The sequence below is a fragment of the Martes martes genome, assembly GCF_963455335.1.
Source record: "Martes martes genome assembly, chromosome: 14".
Lineage (NCBI taxonomy): Eukaryota > Metazoa > Chordata > Mammalia > Carnivora > Mustelidae > Martes > Martes martes.
The window spans coordinates 3,139,046-3,159,291 of NC_137902.1; the positions used below are offsets into that span (position 1 = coordinate 3,139,046).

Sequence of the window (20,246 nt, forward strand, 5' to 3'; positions counted from 1 at the left end):
TCTCCTGTCAATCAATAAGAAACAGAGACCTCGGCAGAAACACGGGCAAAAGGGTACGAGCAGGCGTCCGCAGGTGGAATCGTGAGGGGTGCCGCGAAGCGCTGCCCAAACTCCCTGGTAATCGGAGGGACGCAAATGAGGGTCACAGCGAGATCGTATTATCTAGCCGGTAGGTTAGCAATGACCAAGGAACTTCCGAGTTCGGGTTAAGGATGAGCATCAGCTGATAGGAGCCTAGTCTGCTTCAACCGTTTTCACAAAACATTACTGTCCTGTAACACCGGACGGTGACGGCGCAGGAATTGTGCCCTTGAGCGAACAGCGAGGAAACCGTCAGAGACGTGTGCCGGCAGCCGCGTGCGAGCGGGAGCGTAGCTGCCGTGGGCGACGGGCAAACACTGGGAACAATCCAAGCGCCCAGGGACCAAACACCAACAAGTACACGAGAGAACAGCAGCACAACCACACGGGAGGCGCGGGGACGCGAACACCGCGTAGGCACCGCGCACGGCGCAGACGAATTCGGCACGGAAGCAAGCAAGCTCGGAACACTCAGACCACATCACACGCTCTTCATGAAAGTCAAAACGAGCCACACTAAATGTGGCTCACTGAAAAGCAGCCCAGTAGACGGGAAAACGATACGCATCTAAAGAGCAAGGTAATGATAAACACAAACTTGGCAACAGCCCTAACTGCAGGTGGGGCAGGACGGAAGAGGTGCAGGCGCCCTCCCCGGGACGGGGTCGGCGCTTCTGAAACCCGCGCGAAGCTGGCGGGGCCCTGAGCGTCGTCTGTGCTGCATAGCTCAGACATCTCACGCACTCGTGGGTGTGTATCAAACAACACATAATTTTAAACAGAAAAAAGAAGGCAGGCAAGAGGAAAGGAGGGAGGGAAAGGAGAAAGAGAGGAGGAAAGTGCCAGAAAACCACTTATGATCACATCACTAGAGTGAACAACGCTGAAGCCAAAACCCCGTAAGCTGGGAGAATGACAAAACCTGCAGCGGTACATCTGCAGACTGGAAAGAGCAGAGGGCTTCTCCGAAGGGCTCGATGCCGTGCGAAGAGACACTTGCACAACCTGATCACCGCAGACAGAAACGGGTTCATTTCTGCTGCATGCCAGTGCGCTGTGCTGGTCCACGTGTGTGAAGTTCACATGTAACCCAGAGCCAGGTCCTTAATGCACTTGCCTCTACTTCTCCTACAGCCCTGAGACGGGGGGTCGCTGAAGCCATCTGGCCATTCACATACCGCAGGAGGCGCAGTGCTCGTTTCAGGGAGTACTCGGCAAGCATCATGTGATCGTGGCCATGTGCGGTTCTCACACTTGGGGGCACAGCGGGGAGCACACAGGTGAACGCTCCACCCAACCTGCGTGTCCCACTGCAGGGCACGCGGTGAGTGGGCGCGTGGCTGTGGGAGAGCGCAGTGCAAACCGCGAGGCTGGCTGCGTGCACTGAGTGGTTCACACTCGCTACCTGAGAAATCGGGGACAAAGGACAGCCTCCACTGACGGATGTCTCCAACACAGCACGGCCAAGAGCTCTCTAGACGGTCAGGAAGACAGCAATGTGCGGGGCTCGTGTTATCACTGCTACTAAACTGAACTGATGAAGGTCTGGGCTGGCAGAGCTATTAACAACAGTGTTGTGTGAGTTCGGGCAGGGGCACACAACTCCTCTGCCGTCTGGCCTCCTCTTCCCCAGCGTGGAAATGCCAAAGTGACAGCCTTCGGCAGAGCACGCGTCTAATGATCCCACACATTAAAAGCTGCAACAGTGACAAGGGAAACATAACCTGAGTTCAAAAGGCCCCTGATTTCCTCTGATTTTCCAATTCTGGTCCTCTCGGTGTGGAGGTGACATGGTCCTCCTTTGGAGTAAAAAGACAGATAAACTTCTTTAAATTTCTTAACAGAGAGTCAACCCGTTTCTACCAGCTTAACCCAACACGTGCCAGCTGGGACTCACCTATGCATCATTCTCACCACCGACCTGGATCTAGTGTGAGCAGAAAGCACTGCCAAGGGTCAGAGGGCACGGGGGCCGGCAGGGCAGAGCAGCAACAGGAGGGACGGCGCGGCAGCAGCCGGGGGACGGCAGACGACCCGCGTCCTCCCCCGACGCTGCCCCGCGGACCCGCGCCGGCCTCCTGGGTGGCACTCCCCCTGAGAAGGCCCCTCCCTCTACGCAGTCCTCTCTGACCCTCTTCCATCCGCTACCCAGTCAAGGAAGACCGCTGGCCCAGCGGGACTGTCACTCTCAGTTCCCCAAACAACAAGATCCCTTCAGTTTGAATGGAGGATCCACAAGAAAGCAAAGGAAAAGAAAGTCGTGTAGAAGCCGCGCCTGCATCTGGTCGTTCGAAAAAGCCGACATTAAGTTGTTACTCTCCCTTACTTAAAACTTTGTGACAAATCCCTCCCACAGGTAAAGGTTTTTCTGTCCTTCTCTCACGTACTAATTACACAATGAGTGCTGGGTAGCTCGCACTTCCCTTTTCACAGCGGCTGCCCGGAGGCTCGCTGATGGAGTTCATCTGTACTTGCATGAGCTGGCCTCAGCTCATACTTCCTGGCATACTTGACTTTCTTAGTGCATGGCTTTCTGGCAACCACAGCTAACCAAACAGAGCCAAGACACAGAAAACAAACAGAAAGCCTCTGACAGAAGGCACAAGAGCTGACACAAAATCCATGTGCGAAAGTCACGGGCCCTGAGCCAGCCTGCCTGGGTTAAAACTGTTGTCATCAGTGTGTCCCCATGTTCAAGACAGAGGAAAACAAAAACATGCTAAGGGAAGATATAAAAAAGGACCCCAGTGGAACTTAGATATAAAATACAGTATCTAAAAGGAGAAATACACCCAGTGTGATTAACAGATTAGACATGACAGAAGGGAGAAACTAGTGACAATGAAGACAAAATAGTTTTTTAGAAAAACATCCAGGAAGGGAAAAAAAGACTGAAGGGTAATGAGCAGAGCATCAGTAAGACGTGGAACAATATTAAGCAATCTGACGCACACTGGAGTCACCCCAGAAAAAGGGAAAGGGCAGAAAAATATTTGAAAAAATATTAACTATTTCTTCAAATTGAACAAAAAAGTTACACTCACAGATGCAAGAAACTCATTGAAACCAAAGCATGAGAACATAAAGAGAAGTAAACTGAGGCATGTCATTATCAAATTGTTGAAAAAAAGGTGATAAAGAAAAATCTTGCAAGTGGTCAGAAGGGGGAAACAGGACAGATTCCATGCGGAGAAAAAGCGCGAAGCACGACAGCACACTGGTCATTGGGAACTATGTCAGGCAGGACACCATGGGACACCACGTTTAAAACACGCAAGGGGAAAACGGTCAATCTAGACTCCTCTAAGCAGCAAACTATCTTTCAATAATAAAAGCAAAAGAAAGGCTTTTTCAAAAAAAAAAAAAAGGAAGACAGTTCATGTTCATGTACTAACGGAACTGCATTTGAGAAGCACTGCTGCAAGTTCCTTAGGCATGAAAATATGGCACCAGGTGGAAATCTGGGTTCACGCAGAGGAATGAAGAGCACGGGAAGTGGACACTGTGCAAATAAATATAAAATCCGGGGGGAAGGCTCCTATGTTTAATCTCTTTAAAAGATGGCTCCTGCCTAAAACAAAAATAATGATATATTTTGGAGTCTGTAGCGTATGCAGAAATAAAATGTACGAGATGAGTGCAACAGGACCCTGGGAGGGCACGAAGCCGCTGTCGCTAGATGCCCCACCATCTGAGATGCTGAAGAGCGCCACGGGAGTGCGGACTCTGACACACTAAACGCACACACGGCGCCCGAGAGCAGCCACTAACAAGAAAAGAGAGGAGAAAGCGCTACTAAGCCAATAGTGTAGACACACGTTAAGCTAAAATCATTAAAATAAATATTCCAATAATCCAGAAGAAGGCAAGAAAACAAGGCTGCAAGATCAACCGGGACGAGAGGGCAAGTGGCAAGTTTGGGCTCGCAGACCCAGCCACACCGGTCATCGCGGGATGCAAACGTTCCCAATACTCCAATCGCTAAAAAGTCTTGATCTGATAAGTCTTGATCTGGTAAGTCTCTTAAAAACAAGAGACTGTATACTGTATGCTGCCTACAAGAAACACGTGAGGGATGGAATGCCAACATCAGTAAAATGTAACGAGTGAAAGGACACTTACCACAGAAACACCAAGGGAAGAAACCTGGAGTGCCAGCTTAGCATCAAGCAAGGAATCTCCAAACGGAACTGCTGTCACGGCGAAAGGCGGCCGGCCCTTTCATAGGGGTAAGTGGGTTAATTCACCAAAAGGACATAAAATTTTCAAATATGCACAAACCTAACGAAAAGTCTGAGGCAGAGGAAGCAGAGCTGAGCCTTGAAGGGGAAACTGACAAATTTTACGCTCTTGCTAACAAGTTATAGAACAAGGAGACAGAGGACCTGAGCTACACGTCTGCCCACCTGACCCGACTGACATGGAAAAGAACACTCTCCCCAAAACCACAGAACATTCACCAAGGTAGGTCATGTTCTGGGCCAGGAAACAATTCTCAATAAATTTAGGGTTGAAATCATAAAAAGTTATGTCCTCTGACCACGAGGTAAAAAAACAGAAGATCAGAGACAGATACAGGAAAAATCCCTGACTATTTGGAAGTGAAAAGACAGACTTCTAACTAAGCCTCCCGTTACAGAAGGAATCACAAAAGAAACCGGAACACGCAGGGCACTAAACGAAAGTAAGACAACGAGGCAGCCGTCTGCAGGACGCGGCTGGAGCGAGCTCATGCTTTGAGGGAACGCGCTGCACTGTGGGTCAACAGGAGAAAAGACCAAGGGCTCAAGTCAATGATCCAGGCTTCCACCTTGGCAAAGGACAGAGAGAAAGCAAACTAAACGCAAAGGAAGCGAAGAAGGGAATAATAAAGAGAAGAGATCAGTAAAGAAGAAAAGAGAGTGGAAATCTATTAAAACAAAAGTTAGTTCACTGAAATGGACAAACCACTAACCAGACCAATTAGAAAAGGAGAGAGACACACGAATTACCAGTATCGGTAATAAAAGCAAGGACCTGACTTAAATCCCACAGACATTCAAAGGACAGTAAGAGAATATTAAAATAATGTTGAGCCAATAAATTCAAACAAGTGGGATGAAATGGCCAAATTCCTTGAAAACCACAAATTATCAAAAAGTCACTGAGGAAGAAAGAAATGACTTGAATAACACTCTGCCTGTGCATAGTTAACATCCTTCCCACAAAACTGCACGCCAGCGCGGCCTCACTGGCAAACCTATCAAGCGCTCAAAGAAGAAATGATATTAACAGCACACGAACCGTCCCAGGAAATAAGAGATGCCTGATCTCACGAGTCTAGGGCTGCTCCAACTCCAAACCAGAAAGACCCTCTTAGAGAAGAGAGCTATGGGTCGGTATCCCCCGGAATCACAGACACACAAATCCTCAAACACGTAACAAACTGAACCCAGCCAGTATGACAGTACCGATGTCGATACATCCAGGCGAGGGCCTCCCGGAATGCAGAGCTGGTTTAACTCATGAAGGTCAAACCGTGTGTTCAGCACATGAATGGCACGAGGGAGAAAACGTCCCCGGTGTGACAAGAGGCACCCATGGAGAAGCACAGCGAAGATGACACTTCACCGTGATGAGGATGATGGAAACAGCAGTGAACACGGCTGGTGAAAAGTAAGTGGCAATCCTCCTCCCCGCCCACTCCACAAAGTCAGGGTCAAGGGGAAAAAGCCAGGTTCAAGCCAGAATGTCTGGATGAAGCAATCAAGCTTGGGGTCTTTATTCCATAATCTCGACTGTTTTGGGTATTCTGGGCACAGGCGGGCAGTGCGTGGGAGCACTCCAGCAGCAAAGTGGGGACCGTGGCTGGTCTGCAGGAACACACCGTGTGGCTGGGGAGCTCTTTGCACGAACCCGCCGACTTATCTGTGGAACATGAATTTACTTGTAGGAATGAGTAACGACCGACCGGTACTCAGACGTGGGTATCCGGCAGACATTTTCTCAAAAATAAACAAAGGGAGCATGTCACCGTAAGCGACATATCGACAGTCCTTGCTGCTAATGGTAAATGGAGAGCTTTAAGTGATGATCACAGCTCTGGGAGACTGGCATCCACCACCGAGACTTAGCCTCCCCATTCGAAGGCTGTTCTAAGGAGAAAGGCAGTGCTATCAACAGGCATGGGTTTCAATACTGCATTATGAGACCTGCCAGCATTTGGAAGATGCGCATAAATCAGCAGACTGGTATTTTCCAAAGACCAAAGAACGATGTAACAAAATCATTCAAGGTGCAAGACACACCAATCAATTTCCATGTAAGGGAGTACAAAAAGCTCACTAAGGGCTCAGATGCCGCCCAGCGAAGAACCTTCAAGAAGCTAATACTTGTCGAGTTTTGACACCATCTTACAGGATAGCCACGTGACCTGAAAAAGCTATGGAAATGCCCTTCCTTACCAGTTACTTACTTGTATGAAGCCAGACTCTCTTGATAAGCTTCAGCCCCAGCACACCACAGCAGACAGGGCCCAGGGGCAGGAGTGAGACCCCTCCCTTCTATTAATCCAGGCACTGCAAAGATGTGGGACAAAAGTAGATCAATACTGCTCATTTCACTGTTTTATGGAAAAGAGTTACTTTTCATTTAAAAATGTGTTATTTACATTAAATGTAACAGCTTTGTTATTGCCTGAATGAATTAATAAATAGTTTTAAATTTCTCAACATTAACTTCGAATATGGTGAATTTGATATATGACTCACAGAAGTTCTCTGGGCTCTCCAGTAAGTTTTAGGACTGCAGAAAGTCTCTGAAACCAAATCCCATGAGCCCACTGGTGTGGGGGGAAGAGTCCAGACACCCGGTCGGTCCTACCCCACCTGCTGTCTTGACAACCCCTGCAACCCAAGGGCCTGTGAGGCCCTAATCCCTCCATTTACAAATAGGAGGAAAAACAGCGGAACACCCCGTATTCTCTGACATCCAGAGCACAACCAGAGGAACATCAGAGGAAAATAACCACTTTCCCAGCTTTCTGAATGCTTTCTACTACCTCTACCTCTCCCACCACCTGTACAAACTTTTCCATAAAAATTTGATTAAATCTCTCCAGGAGACTTCCTTACAAAGCTGCACTAGAGAATGTATCATTATTTCAGCTTAGAGCTGGAAACAAGTGTAGCAAGTCAGTGTATGAATACAATTCCATATGAAAACATTTAAAATACATTAGATTTTTGGTCAAGATGAAAGACCAAAAAAAAAAAAAAAAAATCAAGCAATCTATTCTAATTGGGTTCCCATGGTAACTGTACAATTGGGTTTTTCAATATAACATCCCAAAGGCCCAATGCACACTTGTAAAATATACTTCAAACAGCCTGAATTGTTTTTACATTACGGCACTCCCAGGAAGATCAATTACTGTCCATCCCCGCCCTGACTATTAGTGGCAGGACGTGTCAACCACGTTAACACTGCTTGCCGCATTAACATAAGTCATATAAGGAGCCCCACGTATCACAATCACTGTGCAAAACTAATCACACGCTTCAGATTCATCACACCCGGTCCGGGTAATAATCCCGTACTACTGTTGTCACAGAACCATGTTTACGAAATGTACAAAATCGAGCCCAGCTACATGCTGCACCATTATGCCTCTCTTATTGATTTCCAGGATAAACAGAATCAATCATTAATAATTACATTATAAGATGGCCCTCAAGGTTAATCATATTCTTAGAGACTCTCACTATGGAATTAAACAACAAACATAGCTGTGCTAATAAATAAATAAATAAAACATAACTGAGAATTCAAATCCACATTTTAAATATTAACAGCACGGTAAGAAGCTCAGCACACTCCATCAGCCGGGATTCCAGCTTCTCCCACGTGGACCGCAGCGGTCTCTCCCTGCCCAGCAGCATGCTGGGGGCACGGTGCCGGGTGCTGGCCCACATGGCAAGGGCGCAGGGGCAAAATTCATTACGTAAAAGTTTGCAACTTGAGTTTTCTTCACAACCGGCATAAAAATCTGTCCATATTTGATGCCTTCTGCAGATCTACACCCCATAGCACAATCTGATCGGGGAGAAGTACATTTAACAATGTCCTACCTTTCTAGGTCTCCCCATCAATGGCCACAGATGTAACATGGGCCAATCTGATGCAAGTGCAGTTCAGCAACAGTGAGAAATGCCTTGCTAGGTCCCCAACTCAACACAGGCCTCCAAAAACCCTGAAAGACAACTGAGCATGAAAAGTAGCAAACTGAATGATTCTTAGAATTCTAGCTGGTGTCCAACAGGATGGCCCCTTGCTTCTCCTTGATCAGGGCAGGACTAGAGACTGAACTGACCAATGTCAAGAAACAACAAACAAACAACCCGTACAAAATCCCAAACGGCAAATCTAGGCTAGTTCCCCAACCCTATCAGGCCTAAGAATCCCGGTCGCCCAGCACTTACACCAGACTCTCCTGCCACCTCCCCCTTGCATCAGAGGTTGGGAGCCTTGACAGCATCCCAGAACACACGCACCCAGGGCCACAACGTCCCCAGGCCTGCCAACAGTCTACCAGCCCTCTAGGCATCTCTTGCCTTACCTGCCACATCCCCTTTCTGCAACATTTGGGGGTCCCTGGTAGTAGGACGAATATCTTGTTTCTGTTTATTCTGTTTTCTGCTGCTCTATACACACTCACACCTTTGGGGATGCCAGGAGCTAAACCTGAGAACCATCCTATGTGACTTTTGAGCACTGTCTCATTACAAGCTTGCCCTCATCCCCAAATCCCAATTTATACATAAGCCCCCAGTAAGTTTTGTGCTTGTGAAGTAACCAGTCTGCACTTTACCCATGTATTAGCCATAATACAATACCACAGACTACGCGGCTTAAACCGAGATTTATTATCTCACGGTTCTGGAGGCCGTGAAGTCCACGATCCGGGTTCTGGCTGACTTTATGTCTGGTGAGGGCTCGCTTCCCAGCCTGCAGATGGCTGCCTTCTCCCCTATGCCCTCAAATGGTAGGGACCAGAGTGGGACGGAGGGAGCAAAGAGGGGAGGGCACAGCAGGAGGGAGAGTGAGCACTGTCTCCACAATCCTGCTGAAGGAGGGCCCCACCTTATGACCCCGTTTCATCTTCATTACCTCCTACAGGCCCTTCTCCAAATACAGTCACGGGAGTCAAGGCTTCAGCATGTGAATTCTGGGAGGACACACTCAACCCTTGGCTGGGCCTTCCCTCAAGTACAAGCCCGCACCGGCCTTGGAGGTTCTCACACAGAACTCCAGCGTCGAGAGATGAAATCGCCGCCGGTAAAACAGACACCTGCGTGAGTGCGTGGGCCCGAGGCACTGGAAGGACTCAGAGAGCAGCTGTGTTTGGGCTGGGTAAGCAGAGGGGTCTCTGGGAAGAGGGGATGGGGTCTCCCACCCATCTATTCGCACAGCAAGGCCTGGTGCACAGGCTTCTAGACAAAGTGCCAGAACAGATGTGCATGGCCATTGGACTGAAAGTGGATTCAAGATGAGTCCCACAGGCTCATTCCATCTGGGATCTGGGTGGGCAGGAGGGCTGACCTGGGAGCATCTGTAGACCCTCGCCTTCAGCAGGAGGAGGAAGACATGGTCAGTGGCTGACTCTCCCTGGCCTCGTGCCTAGGTGTGGAGCTTCCACCCTCTGGGACCTGCCTAAGCTGATGCCCTGTGTCAGGCACCCGGCCTCGTTCTGTGTGGGGTGAGGCATTCTCCAGAAGCTTCCCTGGTGCCCTCAGGAACTAGGGGACTATGACGGGCCTGGGAGGCCAAGCAACTGAGGTCGCAGCAATGAGCCAGGCAGCTTCTGCCTCAGTGGTGCAGGAGGGGAGGTCGGAAAATCCATTGAACCCCGGAGCCCTTGAGCACTTTGTTCTAAACCTCAGGAGACAGCCTGGAGTCTGAGAGCCGGACAGAGGGGCCAGTACTCATCTGGCTTCCCAGAGATGACGCTCTGGTCGAGGTAAACTCCAGGTGGCCTGGGGCCAGTGCTCTATTAGCGAAGAACCCAGGCGGCTCAGTCAGTTAAGCATCCGGCTCTTGATCTCAGCTCGGGTCATGATCTCAGGGTCATGAGCTCAAGCCCCATGTTCGGCTCCAAAAAAACAAAACAAACAAACAAACAAAAAATCCAGACCAGAAACACAAGCACCCAACCATCGAAACAGACCAGAAACCTGGGCAGCCACGAGCCGGCTCCTCAGTGAGCAAGTGGGACTTTCTGCATGAACGCCAGACACCACCGAGGCACAACACGTGTTCGCTTCTGACACGGAAACTGCGGAAACACTTATTCTGGCCAACACAAAAGAATATTTAACTAACCCATCCAGGAATCCAGCCTGTCTTCATTGTCATGACACGGTGGCTGGGAGGAGAACCACCTTGGGCTCAGAGAAGGTTTCCTAGCAAGAAACCTCACCATGCAGAAAAGAAAATCACCCAGGAAATCAGAACCAGAAGCTCCGGAGGTCCTCCTGGAGTGGCCAACAGTCTGGGCCATTCCGCAAGAATGGCAATGGTGATCTCAGTCCAGAAGGAAATGTTCTGATGACGTGCATGGCAAAAAAAAAAAAACAAACAAACAAACAAAAAAAACCAAGCCAAAAAAAAAAAACCCAAAACAACAAAAAAAAGCAAAAAACCCCACCAAAAACAAATTAAAAAAAAAATTTTTTTTTTCAAAGCCCATATTTTTTGTAGGAAAAACAAAAGCAACGTGAAGTACTGATCATAGCTCAAGCCCCACATGGATTCAAGCCATTAGGAGAGCAGCAGGGACATCACCAAGGACCCTCTCCAGCCCCCGCCGCCCCAGCTCAGCCAGGACCTCCCGGGTTCAGCCCGGAAAGCGGGCGTCCCAGGAAGCCACTGGTCACCCAGGACAGACAGAACACAGAGCTCTCCAAGAGCCCGCCCTGCTGGTGGGCAGAAGATGACCTTTCCAGGGGTTGACTGCAGCCAAAAGGGTGAATAACGCTGAACCTTAAGAACATGTACTCCACTTCAGAACCTGCGTGTTCGTTCCGACCATTCCTGGAACAAATTTCAAGAGCAGCATCAGAGGAGCAGCGCCCCGCCAACTCCCTGTTGGCGCGGTGGGGACCGCACCCCGCCAGCGCCAGAGACGGATGGGCTGGGGTAGGCGCGCCAGGCGCTCATCGGCAGACACGCCGGCGCAACGCTGCGCATCCATCTGACTCGACAGCTTAATCTGATGATAACACAATGGTGACAGAAACAAATTTTTCTGCACAATAAAGAATAGCACACATGGGCTTTTCTTGGGATAGCTAGCTAAATTCAGTAACTTTTGGAAATATATCATTTCTTTTCTTTGCCCATTATTCTAGGAACTTCCACTTGAGTGCGAAAAGCCTTACTAACAAGAGCGGCTGCAAACAGAACACGCTTCTGATCAGCGCTGTACTCGGGACCCGTGCATCCTGGCCCCCAACCCCCAGCGCCCCGCAGGAGCAGAGCCCAATGACGTCACTATACAGGACACTGGTCTGATCAGGTGCTGTGCTCAGGAGCCCTGGTTCCCCGCCCCACCCCCCATTCCAGCGCCCCATAGGAGCACGGCCCACCAATGATGTCATTATGTAACCATGACAACTTCAGGACATGGAGACTTCAGGGCCCCATTTCTAGGACCTTGGCCAGGTGGTTGTCACCAGTGTGGAGTACGCAGGCTGGCCCAGCCTGGCGGCCCCGACGCACCTCGTCCTTGACTCCAGGCAAACCACCGGTGCCTTTCCGTCTGTCCCTACAGCACGCCAGCGGGTGGCCTTCCCAAACCCTCCCGGCGACGCGGCCCAGGCCTCCCTTCGCAAAGCCACCCACCTCTCATGGCTTACGGCCCCCTCACAAGTCCCTGTCCCTGGGGGGCTGTCTCCAACCACCTTCAACCACTGGCTCCCCCCAACCAGGGCCGCCCTCACCCAGGCGTGCCACCAGAAGCACTGAGAACCTAAAACACAGCCCCGGGGTGGGCAGGCCGGCTCCCCGCCAGAAGCCGCAGCAGGTGACCCCCACGGGGGCTCCGACGGGGGCACGCCCTGAGGACACCGGCAGGCAGAAGGCTGTGGAGTCTTTACCGGAGGACACCAGGCGCACGCTGTCCCTTCAGTCTGCATCGTGGAGTGACTGCCCACCCGAACCTGACAGCGCGGCTTCAAGCTCCCACCAGCACTTGCGGGCACGTACCGGTCCCCCCGCGGAGAACGGGCCGGGGCGGCTGTGCTGTGAATGAGCCCCCCTCCTCCCTGCTGACATTTCTGCCCGGGCGAGGTTAGAGAAGGCAGCCCCCACTCCAGAACCCAAATGCCAGCACGACAGAAAGGTTCATTCACCCTTCCAAGGCCAGATCGTTTTCTCTAACGTCCCCGAGGACTGCTTCTCTGTGAATAAGAAGCAGACACACCACATGTTTTTCCTTTCTCACTAAAAAGTTCATTCTAAACGGTCATCTTCCAGGACCCTCCTCCCTCACCGCAGGGCACTCCGTCAGAAAGCCCTACAGGACCCCTTGGCTTCCCACAAACGGTCCCCACACCACCTCTGACATGATGCCCGTGACTGCACTTTGCCACCTGCCACCCCGACCTTTCCCCGCTCCTCCCTGTCATTCCTTCCTCCCCAGCAGATGACTTAGTGGCCCCCACTCACAAAGGTCCCAGGGCCAAGGCCCAGAGAAAACAGTCCCCTTCCTGGCGGGCCTCCTGCTAACTCTGGGTCTCCTTTCTAGCCCCGACTCCCACCCCTCCTCCAGCCGAGCCGCTCACAGGCCCACCTTCATCCTGGAGTCCACACTCCTACGGCTCAGCCCACAAAGTCCCACCCATGGGCCACTTGGACAGACCTTACAAGTCTCTGCACAAATGCTGGAATCGGGACCAAGTCCACGGTCCGCCGGGACTGGGGGGATGAGCGTGGCTGAGGTCCGGAACACAGCCTGGCCCTCAGGGGGCTCCCCTCCTTTCTCTGGTATCCACGTGACTGTGCTCCCACTCTCAAACAACGTACAGGGTGTACAGGGACGCCTTCGGCACGGTCTCGCCATGTCCTGTGTTCAGCCCTGTACTAGGGGTGTGTGTACTGGGAGGTTCAGAACATGTAAGTTTGTACACACGGGTATGCATTGATTTATGCCACATCTCGCCCCCAGAAGGACTTATGCCATTCCTCCGCCTCACCCCTGCTAAGGCAGCATGGCACAGCGTGGGGCTAACACAGAGCTCCGCTCCTACCCTGCGAGCCCTCGGCAGGCCACTCGGCCTCCCCCAGAGCCAGGCTCCTCATACACAAAACAAACTGATGGTGTCTCTGTCGTCCTGGGAGACTGAGGACGGGAGAAGTCGATCTGTGTTAAGCAGCCAGCTCAGTAAGCCTTCAGTAAGTGCTGTCATCAGCAACAGCATTACCGCGCTGGCCGGAATCTTCTGGAACTTGACTACCTAACTCAACCAGGCTAAACCATAAGAGGGTAAAGAGATACCCACACAAATTACTGTGGATTTTCTATTTTTGACAGAGCTGACCTCACGGATTGCCTCGCCCCCTGCTACTGTGGTTGGAACAGTCACACACGGGCAAATGCTGTCCTGTGCTGGTGTCCCTGCTGGGTCCTGAGCCCTGCCAGTGTCAGACTCGGTGTGTCGTCCTTCAGCACGTTCTTGCAGTTTGACAGATGACTGCTGTCCAGCCTCCGGGGCTGCCGGAGCCTGGCAAGCCCACCGGCCTGCTCCCAGCCCACGTGTCACAAGCCTGCCGTGGCCATGGCACACGGAAGCCTACAGCGCTGCCAACTGAGTGGGAAACACCTCGAGATCAGCCATCTCCGTAGCTCGCACAGTGTCGGCGGGGAGAAAATGGAAACTGGCAGCAGAGGGAACCACCTCCTAGAGACGGTAAGAATTGGAAAAACCTAGCTGATGAGCTCTGGGCCACATCCCGCTCCAGACCAGACAGAAGGTCACGAGGCCCTGGAATCACAGACACATGGAGGTGGAACCCTGCAGCCAAGACTCCAGCACCAGGCCTGCCTCCTCCGAAAACCAGCTGGTGGCTCCGAGCAACTGTCAACTGTCACTGTCATTCGGGGCTCACCAGGCCTGGTGTGGTCTGCAAACATGACTCCCTCCCAACAGCCAATAGCGGCCCTGTGGATGGCAGCATCATTTTCCCTACCTGGGGGGAAACCGCAGCTCAGAAAAATAGAGTAAGTTTACTCAAGGTCATATAACCACATCCGAAGAGGCCATCTTGTTACCGGAGGCTGCACGCTTACCCCTGTGCGTGCTGCCCCACAGGGGAGCCGGGGTCATCTGTGCATCTAGAAAACAAGGATGCCAGCTGGGCTGGAGGGAAACCAGGACTTCTGTTCGGCAACTTCCTCCCCCTCTTCCAAGTACAATCTCATTCCCACATGGGACTGTGGTTCAGACTAAGTTTCCTACCCAGGCAGCGCTTTATGGTTTTTGATTCATGCGCTTATACTCACCCAGGTAGACAGACTAGGCGTGATCACTGCCATCAGCCCGATGGGGAGGCTGCTTGGGGTTTAACCTTTGCTTTAAGTCACCCAACTAGCTGGAGCACCAGGGTAGCTCGGTCAGTTAAGTATCTGACTCTTTTTGTTCAGGTCACGATCTCAGGGCGATGAGATCGAGCCCTGCTTTGGGCTCCGCACTGGGCACAGAGCCTGCTTGAGATTCTCCCTCTCTCCCTCTCTCCCCTGCACTCTCTATCTCTCTCTCTTGCTCTAAAAAACCCCCAAACAAACAAACAAACAAAAAATAAAGTCACCTAACTCGTGAACGGAACCACCCAAATCCCTCCCATTATTCTCCCTGACACCACTCGGGCCCCATTGAAATAAAACTCAACTCAGTTCCACAGAAACACACTCAGTTGTGTATTTGAAAATGAACCCTCACCTAAAACCATGAAAATGCTTCTACTCACACGGGGAGAAAAGCAACACCAGGCAGTCAGAAGGAAAGATGGGAGTGAGATACGACACGGCCGTCCGTGCTGAACGTTTGTTTGTAAAAGTAATGCCAAAGTTTTGGTAACATCTGCATCTTTTGTCATAACCACAAGACCGAAAACTATAACGTTATGATAACATGTTGGGTTTGCAATTTGAAGAGATTCACATGTCCCTAAGGAGTTACAAAACCGTACACAGATCCATAAGCGCAGGCGACTGAGAACAATGTTGGTGCAAATGGATCCTTCCGGAAAGGGAGCTCCGGAGCTCGTCTGGGCTGGAGCATTATAATCTTCAGCCATCCCAAAGATTTCTCAAGAGATGCTCAAACATTAGGGTCCCTAGAATACCCTGGGAAGCTTGCAAAAACACAGCTCCCCAGGTTCTGACCCCATAGGTCTGACAAGGAGCCCTGTAACCTGCCCTTTTTAACCAGCACCTTCAGTCATTCTGATAGCAGCAGGGCTCAGACCACTGTCGGAGAATGTTGATCTGCTATTGCTCATGCACAGCCCGCTCCAAGGAGAGCAATGGATCCCACACTCCAGGGGTGGCTCTTACTAATGACCCCAAACAAGCGGGTCAAAATCTGAAGGTAACACCTTTGGTCCCAACTTTTAGCCCTTTTGACTGGGGAGTAAACTGTAGTAGCTAGCAATTTAAAAACAAACGAGAATTAACCATCAGTTACTTATTAAATTTCAACATTTAAATGTCCCATCCCGTATTCTGCCCCACGATTCAATTCTCTCTCCTCACCCACCCCGGTACCTCTCAACACGCAGGGCTGGAATTGCCCGATCTGTCAATAAGGTAAGAGTTTTCTAAACTACTATCCATATGACTCAATTTGTCAGTAAAAACTGCCACCAGCGCTGTGCTTGCAGAAAAATGTCCATAAATGCATTATCGCGACTGGCAGATCGATGTCTATAATAAAAACAAATAGATTTAACAAGTGCCTGCTTTTACGAGTGGTGCCATTGGCAGACCGCGCGTTCAGTGTCACCCCCAGACTTCTGGGAATGGGCAAGAGAGCTCGGCCCGGATACCCTGCTGACTTCACAAGTGCTGCCGGTAGGAAATTATTCTAACAAGACAATCTTCGAAGTAGCAGAGTGAACATACGAGGCATTTATAACTCTCTCTCGATCCCTTTCATGGTGCTGCACATACACGGACAAGTTTAGCGTCTGTAAGGAAATGTTTCTGTGGAACTTTTAACTGGTTTACCACCGCTGCATCACAAGCCTAAGTTTACTCCAGGAGTGGGGGACAGGGACAGGAGGCCTGCCTCCCTGGGGAACCCCCCCCCCAACTCCTCTAAGTCCCCTGTCTAATTGAAAACAACTTGTATCAAGAACGAGTTTCACCATTTAACATGTAGCCAATGGTGTCACGGCTGTGTCAGTGGCCCCCGGGGCTGCCTACTTATTTAGTTAGCTCACTAAGGCAGACAGCAGTCGCACGGCTGCCCCACACGGGCTTTGCTGCCAGGGAGAGTCTGAGCACCTTGGCAAGACACTGTGACCGATTTACATGTAAGCCCCATCTGCCAAAACCACTCCGATTCCTTCAAAGGTTACAAAAGGTCACAAAATGATTTATTCTTCTTCTTGGACAATTCATTTTAATAGCTATACACAGGAATAAGTCATTCACTACATTCACTCTATGGTTTTCCCAAAACCTTGCACCCTGCCCCCTGCCCCCTGCCCCCATCTAAGCTCTTTATTATGAAATTTTTTTACATCAAAAGGAAATGACTCTTGCACTGACCAGCAAATATGCACTTGTCACCCAAATGTCACAGAACACAAGACTGGCGGTATTTTGTCTGCAACACTGGGTCTCAAACTTCCATCTACCTTTGCCCAAGACAGGCCTCCAGAGCTAACAGAAGGGGAAAATGCATCCTGGGACCCACGGGAAAACCAGCTCTCCTGCACAGCTCAAATCCCTGCTCCCATGCAGACAACCACACATACTTTCACTTTAAACCGAGAATGGGGTGCTGTTGGGTTTGTTTGCTTGTCTGCGTATATGAGAAGGTTGACAGGGAATCCACTCACACCCAGTGGTAATGCTATAATTTACATGTTCCCGATTTTTACAGCTTCAGGTTCGGGGTGACATTCTGAGATAAGTCCCAAGCTCTTTCAGAAAGCATCTGCACCAGAAGCTACCTACCCCAGGAACAAGGAACCCATCAGGAAGGACTAGGACAGTAGCCAAATGAGCTCAGGGCCTTTCAGAGACTGGGACCCCATCCTACATGTCTGCAGGGACCAGAGACACGATAGGAAGTCAAAACCCTCAGGGTAAGTTGACCTACAAGAGGAATTTGATAGTTAAGTAGTTAGGTAAGGTCAGAGTAGAGTATAAAAACAAACCTGACAATAACCTTAACACGTGACTACAGGAAAAGAGTATTCAGAAAATACTGGTTTGCTCCCATGTTTTTTCTATTAAGGAGACTGTACTATAAACTGAAAAGAGCCTTGAGGCCTAAAACAGGGAGATGGAATAGAACAGCGTTGGTGGTTTGAATCCCCGGCTCCCAGGTGTCCTCTGTAAAACGAGAAAACTAAAGGCAGTTGAGTAAGTTTACTGAGCAGCACACTGTTGGGTTCCTGAGACGGGAAGGGCAGAGCAAACTGCAGGAACACCAAGGAGGCCCCCTTCTCCCTCGGGCCCCACCACCCTCCTTTCCCGCACGGACAGACTAGGCCCGCACCCATACCCCGGCAAAGGAAATTGTGGGGATAGAAGGCCCAGGTGAAGGGTCCAAGTGAGACCCCAAACCAGAGGAAAGGAAAGGTCTGAGAATCTCCGCTGAACAAGAGTGAGACGGTTCCAGCATGTCCACATGTAGCGCGTTCGCTCTTTAAACTCCCCTTGCCAGCAGCGGAGGCTTCTTAGAGCAGGGTCTAGTAACTGCAGAATCCGGCTGTTACAGTACAGGTTCGCTTTAATGAAACATGCATTCACGTGGCAAAGCTGCCGTACTCTGCAGCTCCGTACTCGAGGCCCAGTTCACCCCACCCGCTCACTGTACCAGACTCTACTACTCAAATCCCAGCTCAAGACAAGAACCGAGGAGGAAGTGCAACACTTGCCCGAGCAAAGCCAACTCCCCTTTGCCACCAGCAGACTCTGGACCTCCCCAAGTGCGGACCTGCCTTCAGGACCATGTGTCTGACTTAACACAGTCTGAACTCACTGCTGCGGGGGGTGGCAGGGATGGGGAGGAGAGCTCTGACATTGTTTCCTTAAAGCTGTGTTGCCCCCTGCCTGCCTTTGTTTCTGTGTCTTCCGCACCTCTGTGTTTTACCCATCAAAGGACTTGGAAACGACAAAGCTCTCTCTTCATCATCTGTCTTTCGGAGATGGGGAGGTCGGCCTGCCTTGGACACTCTCGGCTCCTAATTAAAGAGTCCGATTCTCCGCTCCTTACGGGCGACGGCGTCCAGTTCGGCCACAACAGAGGTCAGTGACCCCTCCTGGACAAAGCGGCCTCCTTCTGCATGACGGCTGCCCACCGAACCAACTGCTGTGCTCGCATCTACAAAATGTGCCTCTAGGCAGAAAGCCAAGTGCCGAGCGGAGGCCTTGGGAGCCAAGGCCATTCCGAGATCTCGGGAAATGCAGGGGCCAGGCCGGGAGGGAGGGACTGCGGTTCTGAACACGGGTTACGGCGCCCAGCGTAGTAAACGGCTCTCAGACTCCACGTGTTCGCCCTAAGTATTTACAGAGGCGAGTAGGGCGAAACGAACACAAACACCAGCCATGATAACGAGGCCCCAGAATGCGGTCCTCCTCCGGCGCTGTCTTAAGCCCGGGGAGGACGTGTGGATTTCTGCACAAGAAGTCGGCTCAAGGCTGATTACTGCAAGGAAGGGCCGGCATAGGCCCTCGGGAAGCTTCCTGCGAACAGAAGGCGGACGGCGGCCCGGGCGCTGGTCAGCAGGGCAGGGCCTTGCGCAGGGACAATGTCGAAGGTGTTGGCCAACTAGAGGTGCGGTGGAGCGGCCAGCAGCCCACAGTGGGCCGCGGTCACCGCCGCGCAACGAGGTCCAGGAGCCCCAGGCCAGGGGTAGGCGGGCCAAGCCTGGGCACACCTGGGCGCACCTGGATGCGCCTGGGCGCACCTGGGCGCACGTGGGGCCAGGGCAGAGCGGGAAGGATGAGGGCAGGCCCCACAGCTATGGCGACGGGAAGGTGCCCACAGAACCACAGGCTTCAGACGACGGCTCATCCTAGGAAAGGCCCCGACTTTTGCGGGAGGGCAGCAACCCAGACACTCACCGCGTTGCCCAGGCCGCAGACCCAGAGGAGCTGAGAGCGCGGAAAATCCAAGCGCCACGGGAGCCCGCGCGCGCCTGGGCACGTCCGGGGCGCGGGGGCGGGGCCGGGACGGCCGGGGGCGGGACCGGGACGCTCTGGGGGGGCGTGGTCACTGTGGGCGTGGCCTGGACGTGACGGAAGCGCGGCCCGGGCGCGGGGAGCCGAAGCGCGCAGGGGCGGGGCCTAGAGGGGACGGGGCCAGGAAGTGCGGGAAGCGGGGCCGGGGCGGAGGCGGGGCCTAAAGGGCGGGGTGGGGCGGGACCCGCGAGAGTCCCCCCCCCCCCCCCCCACACACACACCCGGGGTCGGAGCATGCCCAGTGCGGCGGCGTCCGGCCTGACCCCGATCCGCGCAGCCTCGCTGGCCGCGTGGCGCCGCCCTGTCGCGGGCTTGCGGCGGTCGGTGGGGCCTCACCTGCCTGGCAGCCTGAGCCCCGCGCTCTGTGCCTCAGTTTAGCGCATGTCAGCCCTGCGCCCCTTGGGGAGCCTGGGGGAGGCGCCGCGCTGGGTGCGCCCACCAATCCTGTTGCTGGTTCTGCCCTGCGGGGCAGCGGTCCGGAGCGCGGCCTGCCTGCCGGGGCCTCCGCCTGCCTGCCCGGGCCTCCGCCTGCCTGCCGGGGCCTCCGCCTGCCTGCCCGGGCCTCCGCCTGCCTGCCGGGGCCTCCGCCTGCCTGCCCGGGCCTCCCGGAGGGCAGGGACCGACAGGACGCCAGGCACCGTCCGGGCGGATGCTCCAGCAGAGGGGCCTGCGGTCCGTCTCCAGTGCGTGTGGTCAGAGGTGGCCGTGC

At 52.4% G+C, this 20,246-nt stretch overlaps 1 protein-coding gene across 3 annotated transcripts in view; it reads right to left on the minus strand.

The window, feature by feature from the left end:
- The window catches only part of MGMT (O-6-methylguanine-DNA methyltransferase), a 278,551-nt gene extending 259,032 nt beyond the window's left edge, over positions 1-19,519 (minus strand). The window contains exons 1-2 of one of the 3 annotated variants that reach the window (XM_080822345.1): positions 19,421-19,500; positions 6,536-6,638 (exon numbers count right to left, since the gene is read on the minus strand). The gene's annotated coding sequence lies outside the window, so the exon portion shown is untranslated. Of the gene's footprint in view, positions 1-6,535; positions 6,639-19,420 lie in introns of all 3 variants that reach the window. The other 2 variants (XM_080822347.1, XM_080822344.1) reach the window with 2 other exon arrangements.
- Positions 19,520-20,246: the final 727 nt, after the last annotated feature.